Below are 12,219 nucleotides of genomic sequence, written 5' to 3' on the forward strand. Positions count from 1 at the left end.
CAAGAGTTATCCCTTAAATTAAGGAGATAAGATTGAGTTATATTTGAGTTGTAATTAGTTAACTCAGTTTACTGAGTTAAGTCCAGTTAAATTAGTTCCAAACTGTTTAAGGAACTAATAGTGAATTAACAGTCAGTTGATGCATTAATGCACTCAACTAGTGCTACTCTAGTTAATTGAAGATTCCCTCATTAGAAACTCATGCATGCAGTCAAAGAGTCATCCTTGAGGATTGCATAGTTTTGATGGCTTGGTTTTCCACTTGGTAATGGGCTAATCATCCGCAAGGAACAACGCAAGGAAATAGGAGCTCGGAGGGCAGAGAGGAAGGCTGGAGGGAAGCCAATATTTCCTGTGAGCATCTATGAGGATTGTACTGAGAGATGGCTAGCTGTGAGAGCTAAGGCTTTGTATAATTCCTATGTATTCCCACCATGTATGATAATACAATAGTGTGGGATTTTATCTGAGACTTTCCCCAAAATATTTTCATGTGTATTGTGCCATTGATTCTTCTTCTTTTGGTTATATTGTTTAGCTCGATCTTTAAGCTTTCGCAAATTGATAGTAGAAGTAGGTTATAGTATTTTGCTTTGATTTATATTGCATTATCGGGTTAAACTATCACAAATTTTCTACATGGTATCGGAGCTGTGAACAATATACTAAGAAGAGAATTCAAAGTTTGAAGTTCGGAGTTGCAGGTGCAAATCGAATTCATATCATACTTCAAGGTTGGCCAATGGCGTTCTATGGCTTAAGACTCGAGTATGCCTTGGAAGGTAGCTCGAATTACATAGCATGGAAAGAAAGAATGGAGGCTGTATTAGAAAACAATGGCTTGAATGAATTCATTGATAAAGAAATCCTAAAGCCAACTTCAACTAATGCACAAGAGTTGGCAGAGTGGAAGAAGTGTGTGGCAAAGGCGAGACAGATCATCCCTGAGGGAGTTCGAGACCATATTGTCTTGAGTCTCCATGGGAAGGATACTCCATTTTCAATGTGGAAGACATTGAAGGACCTCTACTAGAAAAGTAGTGACCTGAGGAAATTGGTGCTCAAGGATAAGCTTCTAAGAATCAAGATGGAGAAGGGCAATACTATTTCCACATATCTGAACAAGCTCACCACCTGCAGAGATGAGCTTGGCAGTGTGGGAATAACTACTGCCGATGATGATATGGTGAGTCTCGCTCTCCTTGGCCTTCCAAAGAGTTGGAATAGCTACCAGGACTCTGTGAATGGAAGGGAGAAACTCCCAGATTGGGAATGACTATGGTCGGATATTATGCAGGAGGAGATCAGGAGGAGCACACGAGATGGTTCTTCATCCAAGAGTGATGATGATGAAAATCTGGCCTTAGCAAGTAAGGCAAGGAAAGGGAAGGGGAAGGCTTCCCATTTCAAATCGAATTCTTCTCATGAAGGGAAGAAGGGTGACATGTCTAAATTAAGATGCTTTAATTTTCACAAGATGGGACATTATGCGACTAATTTCCCATTGAAGAAGTCCAAGAAGGGATCCTCGAAAGGATCGGAAGGTGAGGCATTAGCCTCTCAGTTCAAAATGGACTTTACCCTTATCGCATGCATGGTGTCATCGATGATGGGTTGTGTCTAGTATCTTGATAGTGGAGCCTCATTCCACATGACCGGTGATAAAAATTTATTCAGTGCCTTGGAGGAGAAAGACCTCAAGATGCACATAGAGATGGGTGACGATGGAAGGTATAGTGTTTCAGGAGTGGGCACAGTTGCTTTTCAAAGGGAGCATGGAGCTCCTCTCACCTTGACAGATGTGATGTATGTGCCTGGACTGAAGAAGAACTTGGTATCGGTCATGATGTTGGAGGACAAAGGCTACGATGTTGTCTTCAGTAAAGGAAAGGCATTCCTAAGAAACATAGCCATGGGTTAGACCAAGGGGATAGGGATTGGGGTGAAGAATCTCTATAAAATAGAGGTAGATGATTGTGCAGCATTGAGTACGAAAGCAGAATTAGTGCAAAGCCAAGACATTGGCGAGTTGTGGCATAGGTGGTTGGGCCATTTGCATCATGGGGCTTTGAAGATAATGCAGCAGATATCTAGAGGACTTCCCAAAAGTAAACTTGAGCAAGTTGACACATGCAAAGTTTGTACCTTGGGAAAGTACACCAAGTCTTCCTTTCATGATTGAGACAGTCAAGCAGAGGCTATCTTAGAGCGAGTTCATACTGATTTGTGTGGACCATTCTCGACAGCATCCACAACGAAGAAAATGTATTATGTGATTTTCATTGATGACTATTCTCGTAAATGTTGGATTTATTTCATGCAAAAGAAGGACCAAACTTTCACAAAGTTTTGTGAGTTCAAAGCTTTGGTCAAGAAAGAGACAGGGAAGAAGATCAAGGCCTTGAGAAGCGACAATGGTGGAGAATATGTCTCTCAAGAGTTTAAGGACTTCTCTGCATCGGAAGGAATTAAACGAGAGTTGAGGCACCTCATAACCCACAACAGAATGGGATGGTCGAGAGGAAGAACAGAACTATTGTAGGGGCAACACGGGCAATGCTGCATGACCAAGGCCTACCAATTCACTTGTGGGCTGAGGCATGCAACACAACAGTCTATTTGCAGAATAGAAGCCCACATCGCATACTTGGGATGAAGACACCAGAGGAATCTTTCTCCAGTAAGAGACCAGATGTGGGTCTCTTCAGGATCTTTGACTAATTGGTATATGGCCATGTGACAAAGGATGCATGGAAGAAGCTTGAGCCAACATCAAAGTTGGGGACATTTGTGGGGTACACTAATACACCTCACAACTATCGGGTGTACTTTCCTACCAGTTGGAGGACAGTGGTTCATAGAGATCTCAAGTTCGATGAGTAGAAGGCCATGCGAGTTTCCCTTGAGAGGGAGCTCCAACTACAGGTTGTGGAGGAACTGTTGGTTCCTAAGGAGGAGGAGCCTCAGATTGATGTAGAGTAGCCGCATGTAGAGGTTCCAGGAGTGGAGACATCCACTCAAGCAGAGTCTTCTAGAGATGGATGAAAGTGCACAAGAGAAGTTGACAGATTGTTGGAGGATGCGAGAGATAATGTGGGAGCACCATCTTCTCAACGCAGATAGAGGAGGTCAACTGAGAGGTACACTGGATACATGGCCCTTGCTGGGGAATGTGTTGAGACCGAGCCATCTTCCTTTGAGGAAGCAGTGCAGTAGCCGATTTGGGTTGATTCTATGGTGGAGGAGTATGTCTCCATAGTTCGTAACAATGTTTGGGACGTGGTTCCGAGACTGGAGAACAAGCAAGTTGTGAGTTCCCATTGGCTTTACAAGGTAAAGCAAGCTGCTGATGGTAGTGTGGAGAAGCATAAGGCAAGATTTATTGCCCGTGGCTTTTCATAGGTCGAAGGGATTGACTATGATGAGACTTTTGCTCCTGTCACAAGGTACTCATCTATCAGATCTATGTTGGCACTATCAGCACAGATGGATTGGAAGATCCATCAAATGGATGTGAAGACTGCATTCCTCAATGGCCAGATTGAGGAAGAGGTGTACATAGAGCAGCCGGAAGGTTTTGAGACCTTCGATCATGAGTCACATGTGTGCCGACTCAAGAGAGAGTTGTACTAGCTGAAGCAAACACCTCGTGCTTGGTACACTAGGATAGACAACTACTTCACCGGGTTGGGCTTCATAAAGAGTGAAGCAGATGCGAACTTGTACCACATCGTGTTGAAAGTTAAGCTGTTGATCGTCGTACTTTATTTTGATGATCTCATATTGACTTTTGATGATCAGTTTATAGTGTCTTGCAATGAGGACCTTGCAAGAGAATTCAAGATGAAATACATGGGTCTCATGCATTACTTCCTTGGCATGGAAGTGTGGCAGAAGGATGGGGAGTTGTTTGTATCTCAGGGAAAGTATGCTAATGAGATACTCAGGAGATTCCACATGGAGAAGTGCAAGCCCATGCAGACTCCTCTAGCAGGTAACTGGAGGAAGGAGGTTTCTAATTCAAGAGAAGTGGTAGAGGCTACTATGTATAGGCAGCTTGTGGGTTCATTGATGTACTTAATGAAAACACGACCAGATTTGGGTTATGCGGTGAACCAGCTGAGGTAAGCAATGGTTCAGCCTACGAAGATGTTTTGGAAGGCAACAAAGCATGTATTGAGATACCTCATAGGCACATCTCAGTATGGATTATGGTATATACATACAGAGGGAGTGAAGCTACCGGGCTTCATTGATGCATATTGGGCAAGGAGTCCATCAGATTAGAAGAGCACATCAGGAGGGATTTTCAACCTTGGGTCAGTGGCAGTTTTTTGGTACAACAGGAAACAGAGGTCGGTTGCACTCAACTCAGCAGAGGCAGAATACATAGCTGCAAGTTAGACAACATGTGAGGCCATCTAGATGCGGAAAATCCTAGTTGGTTTGTTTGATCAGAGGATGGATCCAACTGTGATCTATGGTGATAATCAGAGTTGTATCAAGCTCTCTGAGAATCCAGTATTTCATGATAGGTCCAAGCACATCGACATCTGGTATCATCATCTCAGAGACTACGTAGCGAGGAGGATCATGTTGCTGCAGTATATTTCGACAGAGGAGCAAGATGCTGACATTTTGATAAAGGCATTCTCAAAGTGTAAATTCGAGTTCCATAGAGACAGGATCGGGGTGGAAGATAATCCATTTCTTGTTGAGAGGGAGTGTTGAAATATGGCAACAAGAATATTCCAATTTAATTTGTCCCTAAATTAAATTTTGAATTAAAATCGAATTTAGTCTTAACAGCTACTTGGAAATAATTAATTAATTTATTTTTAATTAATTAGTTGGAGCAATTCAAGTTAGAAGTCTTTCTAAAGTCATGCAAGAGTTATCCTCTAAATTAAGGAGATAAGATTGAGTTATATTTGAGTTGTAATTAGTTAACTCAGCTTACTGAGTTAAGTCCAGTTAAATTAGTTCCAAACTGTTTGAGGAACTAATAGTGAGTTAATAGTCAGTTGATGCATTAATGCACTCAGCTAGTGCTACTCTAGTTAACTGAAGATTCCCTCATCAGAAACTCATGCATGTATATTCTGAGAAAGACCTAGTTGAGATTAATGTTCAAGGACAGTGTAATATCAGTTGCATGTGTTTTTTCATGGAGAAAACTCATGCATGCAGTGAAGGATTCATCCTTGAGGATTGCGCAGTTTTGAAGGCTTGGTTTTACACTTGGTAATAGGCTAATCATCCACAAGGAACAACGCAAGGAAATAGGAGCTTGGAGGGCAGAGAGGAAGGCTAGAGAGAAGCCAATATTGTCTGTGAGCATCTGTGAGGATTGTACTGAGCGCTGGTGTTATCGAGAAAACTAGTGTCCATTCGAACCTGCTAGTCCCACTAAGACGGGTAGCTATCTTAGAAACAAACAGATTAAAGTTACTTGTGTTTTCCTTTATGAGAGATAGATGAAAGAGAAGCAGAGAGTACCAACCTCAGTCTTTCGCTAGTCTCCTTGCTTGTTTCCTCTCTCCTTTGATGAAGCTTTTGCAACTCCTTTCTCACTTGTCCTGCTTCAAAGAACACCTGTAGAGTCAAGGTAGAAAAATACCATCAAAGCATAGAGATCTATAACCATAAATAATGTAGGATCAGATGTACATTAACCATAGAAATGCATACATAAACAAGATTCAAAGATATACAAGCATATGGAGGAAAACTCAAATAGCTTTATTAATAGAAGTAGTAGAAGAGAGGATTACAACCAAGCTATCTGATCCAGCATCATCCTCCTAGCATGAAAGCCCTCTTCACCTCATACAAAGCAAGATCACCCAACAATGTCTTCAAAAAGAAACCAACAACACTTCCTTGCAAATTACAAAACTCTAGCCTCTGGATCTCTAGGATGAGGGATCCATATATAGATGTTTACAAGAGAGTGAGTCAGCTTTTTGGATTTTGATTAGTGTCATTTCACTGATAGTTCTTGGTTCCACTTGGAGATTTTAGATCTCTTAGTCATCCCTGGGCGAATTCAGAGAGGCAAGTGTCATATGAGTAGTTTCTAGAAGATTCTCTGGGTTTCCACCTAGCAAACTGCTTCTGCCATTTGTCTGCTCTCGCTCATCACACCCTACAGAAGGGATTTCCAGTATGCATCGCACCCCCCGTGTGTAATAGGTGAGATGCATCGCACCCTATGCATGGAGCAGTCTGTATGGTCTTGTTTTGACCAGTTCTGAGTAGTTTTTCATGGAGAACTTCTGGGAGATGATGTAATCAGCTGACCTTGTTCCTTTAGGGTATGAAACAACACTTTTAGGGGTTTAGAAGCCCTTGGTTTATGGACATATGTGATTGGGGTTGCAGTGCCCAAATATGTCTATAACAGTTTCCCCCTAAAGCATGAGGTCGTAAATCCTTTTGATGTCGGGTGAAATGCTTTATAATGAGGATCCAAGGTTTTTCGAACTGGAAGGTGACCTGTAATAAGATACAACACAATACATTATCTTCATAATATTTTCATGATCTAGCTGAGGCGGGCATTCCCATGCTCAACTTTATAAATTCATACTCATGTACATAAGACAGATAATCGTCTGTGTGGCAAACTGATGATTCTGGTAGAGCCATCATCCTTTAGTTTGGATGATTATCTGTGCAGCTGTGATGTACATTTGATGTCTTTATTTTCTTGAATATATCGCAACCCGGATGGATGAAACTAGATCCGGGTTCTTCAAACTCGTTCAATCTTTGCCCTAAGTACAAGTCGATCCATGTGAAAAGATGTTCTAATGTCAAAAATGGAAAGACATCACCTGATTACCAGCCAATGATGTAAGTTGTTAATAGGCATGAGAGGAATCACCGATAATGATGATGACCCTCAAGGTACTGCAGTACAATTCACGTGGTGTGAATACATGAGTTGATGTCGAACACCACGTAAAATCTTTCGGTCGAAGGCCATTGACGTAAACTTGTTGGAAGTGAGAAACTTGCCATTGAGGCATGCAAGCTTCAAAGTACTGAAAAGGTTGTTCCTAAGTCAACTTCTTGGATAATGAGCTCATGTCGACAAGAAGTGACCCATCATAGGAGGGCCTTAATGAATCCCACATCTATGACATGGAACGGAGAAAATATTTTTATGGAGGTGAAAACGATCTGATGATATAAGGTTCATGGTGCCGGTGATGAAAAGTGAAGGTATTGCAGCGAATGAGATGTTAGCCAGGTTGGTGAATTCTCTGAGCGACTTCTCTTGAACATATCGGTGACACTGAAATGGATTGGTAGCATTAACCCCAAGGTGGATGGTACGGTGGACCAATGGTGATATGACTGGTAAATGGAATAACCCAACCCGACTCAATCATGGTGACGAAGTGAAAGTGTCATGTTCAAGAGCGACCTACTACCAATGAAGCTATTCAAGTTTTCTTCCCTTTTTCCCCAGTAATTGTTGACCAATACCTCTTTATTTTTGTCAAGCTTGAGGAGGATAACATATGCTTATTCTATAATTTGCCCTTCGGGCAAACCCGTCGCTATGTTTTAACGAGCCTAGCGACAATGAAACTCGCTCTTGTCTGCATGGACAAGTTTGTCGCTATTGTTTTAACGAGTTTAATGACAAAGATAACTCGGTCCTTTTCAATTTTAGAGAGTCTAAAAAGGGATGTAAAGGCAACTCCAGTGGTCCTTTTTCGTAATGTAATCCCTTAAGTCCGAAAAAGTGTAAAATAATACAAAAGGGATGACTTTTTGATAGTTTTAACGAGCCGAAAAAGACAAGTGCTCGATCTTTTTGTGTAATAGTCCCTCAGGTCCAAAAATATTAAAATCTAGAGGAGGGATGGCACTTCCGGTTATTTTAACGAGCTGGAGAGGCCAATTCCTCAGCAATATTTTCATATTTTACTAGTCAAATGAAAAGAGCTTAAAGGAGACTCGTTTTTTTGAGGAACGAGTGATGTTTTCGGATAGCAACTGGTTCCAGGTAAGGTTTGGAACTTTTCATTCACGGTAGTGTAAAGAAGGTGGCTAATAGAATCACTCGTCGCTGCTGTTCCTCAAAAGGGTAAACAATCAAATGGAGGCATATGATCGACTAAAACGAGTGGAGGTGATGGTAAGAACACGACCAAGGTTCAAAAGCTGATAGTCATGCAATCAAAATGGTTATTTACCAGAGGCGAAGTGCATTTTTTAAGGAGCTTAAACTCTATGGAAACACTTGCTCATTGCTAGGTTTATTTTTTTTACAAGTTTGAATTTCGCATAAAACTGCTCGTGGCAAGGTTTATTTTTTTAACGAACTTGAACTTTGCATAAAACTACTCGTGGCGAGGTTTATTTTTTAACGAGCTTGAACTTTGCGTAAAACTACTCGTGATAATAGTCAGAGATGTTGATTTCACCATTAACACTATGTTCTTTTGACGGTCGTGCTGCCTGTTCAATTACTCCATCAAATTGATTAGAAATGTAAATACATGCTTGAAAAATGAGTTAAACAACCATATTTTACTCGAACTACATGAATAGTAACATAAAAATAGTTTTTACCTCTCATTTTTACCATTTCATTCAAATTTGGGATTTTTGGAGCTCTGGAGGTGTTTTCCCCTTTGATTTTCACCAGCTGATTCTGGGAGATTCTGTGGACTATTTTTGGCGCCGTCTGGACTAGGTAGGAGCTAACCCTGAGCTCTTCAATTGCATTCTTTCCTTTTCTGATTTTGAGCATGCTTTCCTGTTCTTCTGGGCCTTTGGGGTTTGAACAATTCGTTCTCTCCCCATCGCACCCAATGTACATCGAAAGGTGCGATGCATACTGAGTTGGCCATTGGCTAGTCAGTATGCATCTCACCGAGTACACAGCTGCGGTGTGATGGGTGCAAAAGGGAAAGTTTATGCACTGTTTTTTCATGGAAATTTTGCCTGTTTTTTGCCTGAATCAGGACCCTAATTCTTCTCTTGTTTGTTTTTCAGAGATTCATTGGATCAAGATGGTTGTTACATGGCGTGAACACGAGCATGAAGAAGAGGACATGGTTGCTTTACATGATTCAGGTACAATGACTGCTTTGCGGAACTGTGGTTTGCTCAAATTCTTCCACATATCCAGCATGAGGCAACAAATCAATTTGTTGCAATATTTTCTCGATGCATGGGATCCTACCAACCAAGTGTTCCAGATTCAAGGTAAATCCATCCCTTTGACAGTTGAGGATATCTACTTCTTGACCGGTTTATCGAGGCATGGTGCCCCTCTCTCACTATCAGGATCCGCCCGTGGAGGTGAATCTGTGAGGGATTATATTCGCCGATTCTGTAGAGATGGATCTCAGCCGAGCAGGGATGACAAGATCAGTATTCAAGATGTCACTGACCGGTCCTTGAGGACTATCTTATTCACCTTTGCTATATTTGCTAGTAGTGCGGCTCTTCATTTGGCCAACAGGTCCTATATGCAGTATGCTATGGAATGCCTTGAACCAAAGGTATTCAACTGGTGTGATGCAGTACTTCCGGTTATAAAGGAATATCTCACCAAGGTGAAGAATAGAAGATCTAAGAACTTTGGTTATGGTTCTACTCTCACCGCCTTCGCCTTGGAGAAGATCACACTGATCCAGCCACAATACATTTCACTCGGACCACCAGTACCAACGGAACCACGGATGTAGAGATGGGTCGATCTTATGGCTAGACATGCTGGTTAGTCACATATTTCATTTTCTGATGCCTTCTTTGAGTGGTTCGACCATCAGGAGATGGTATTTACTGAGTATCCATATGATGGGATGGATTTCCGGGGTGACCCAGATTTGGTGCTGCTGGCTGGCGAGCAGTGGGGTGTTATAGGTAAAATATCTAACCATATCTCTGTTTATTGCTTTTATGATGTTCTTATGTCTTTTACATGTTATCAAGACTAATCAAACTCATATATTCATGCAGATATTGGATTAATGCGACCAGCAGTGCGCCCGAGGGTAGCAGCTGTCGTTCTAGAAGGAGAGGCTGTAGGGAGGGCTGTCCTTCGCGATTTGGACGTAGCCGAGACCCTTGCAGTATTGCAGGATCATATCGAGGGTCTCACTCTTAGCATCCAAGATGTGAGGACCAACGAGTTACCTCTGAGATTACAGCACCATACCATTGACGTGCCGAGTCGATGGACAAGGCTCTTACGTATGATCGCACAGGTGGTGACTTTTTATCACCAGCACCATTAGTCTAGGGTGCTTTTCTGCATTTTTGAGTTTTGGGGTCATGTGACTGATTTTGTCTTGGACACAGAACATCTTTGATAAACTATAAACAGTTATATATATTTTTGATTTTCGGAGCTTTATTTTGGTTAAGTTATATGATCCTGATGCAAATGTTGATTGAAATGCTTTCTTTTATAAATGCTGCAAATGTCTATCTAACACATAATTTGCTAATGAATCAGTTAATGTGTTTAAGTTTCTGGAAATGTGTTGATATCGAATAGAATCAAACTACCTTTCCAAAATCCTGACCCTTAGGAACATACGATAGATAGCTGGATTCCGAATAGAATATATGCCAGTAAGCTGTAGGATGACAAGTTGTGAGTCTAGCCTGACAAAAAGTCGGTGTATGCCACGTGCGATGGCATCAGAGAGAAGTTCTATCAACGCGCTATACTCAGCGATGTTGTTCGTTGATAGACCAATACATACTCCTCTAAAACTCACTAACTCACCCCTTGGATCAAAAATGGCCCAGGCCGTAGAAGATAGGTTCCGCGTACTATGACTAGCTCCATCAGCATATCCAACGAATGATTCCAATAGGTTCGACATCTGTAAAAAATGCAAGAATGGATTACCTAACCAAAATGATCACTCTTGACGAAAACAAAAATGTAACAAAAGCATATAAAGAGGTTACTACACTTAGTCAAGCATAGTAACGCTTAATGTACAACCCATTTTGGGGTTGCGCCAGTGGAATTCCATCGCAATCTACTAGCTCGTAGGCTCCTTTTGCTAACACTCGTTTAACAATGTAGGGACCCATCCACAATGATTGGAACTTACCTACTCCCAATTTATCGGATTCCTTATCGTAAAGCAAGACGAGGTCACCTTATGAGAAGACACGGGGTTTGACATTTTTGTCAAACTGCACCTTAACTCGTTTCTTATGGGCTTCATTAGCCAAGGCAGTGTCACAACAGGTTTCATCCAATTGGATTAGTTCCAAGAAACGAGCCTCTTCCTTTGAAGTTCCGGGGAGAAGGTCGATTGTGAGCTTGAGAGATGAAATCTCACATTGAATTGGTAAGATGGCTTCCAGGCCATACACCAGCTGGAAGGGTGTAAACCCGGTCACATTTCTTATCGAGGTTCTGTATGCCCACAAGGCCGAGTACAAGATTAGGTGCCAACTCTGTTTGTGGACTCCAATCATCCTTTGCAGCATGTGCTTTAGGACTTTGTTGATGGCCTCAACTTGTCCGTTAGCTTGCGGATAATACGGAGTAGAACTATCATGGGACAATCCTAGTTTGGCAGCCAATTCGACCATCATGTGATTGCGAAAATGCGATACATGATCTGTGACTATAACCTGTGGAACACTGAACCTAGAGACTACATGATTGAAAAAGAAAAGAGCAGCCATTTCGTCGATGTTGTTTAATGTAGGCATCGACTCGACCCATTTCGTAAAATAGTCAACTACAACTATGATATACCCATGCCCCCTGGCCGAGGTGGGGTTACATGTCATGAAATCTACGCCCCATTTGGCGAATGGCCCCACAAAAACTACTGGTTGCAAAGGTGCGGGTGGTATTCCGGTTTTGCGGTCGAAGATTTGACAAGCATGGCAACTTCTGATTGCGGTTATGAAATATTTGAACATTGTTGGCCAAAAGTAACCTGCTCGTAAATTTTTTTGTGCCGTAGCATAACCAGATTGATGCCCCCCACACATGCCTGAATGAAAATCATTCAGGACTTTTTGGGCCTCCTCATGGGTGAGGCACCTTCGTAGAACTGTATCGATACCACAATGGTAAAGCGTATCACCGACGATCATGTAGTCTTTTGCTTGGTATCGAGTACGTTGCTGTTCAGAGCGAGAGGTATTAGGCCTGTATGTTTGGGTTTGGAGATAGTTGATTATATCCCCATACCACGGATCGCTTGA

This window comes from Pinus tabuliformis, chromosome 5_2 (genome assembly GCF_031772625.1).
Source record: "Pinus tabuliformis cultivar Carrire ecotype Pingquan chromosome 5_2, CPIR1, whole genome shotgun sequence".
In the NCBI taxonomy this organism is placed as follows: domain Eukaryota; kingdom Viridiplantae; phylum Streptophyta; class Pinopsida; order Pinales; family Pinaceae; genus Pinus; species Pinus tabuliformis.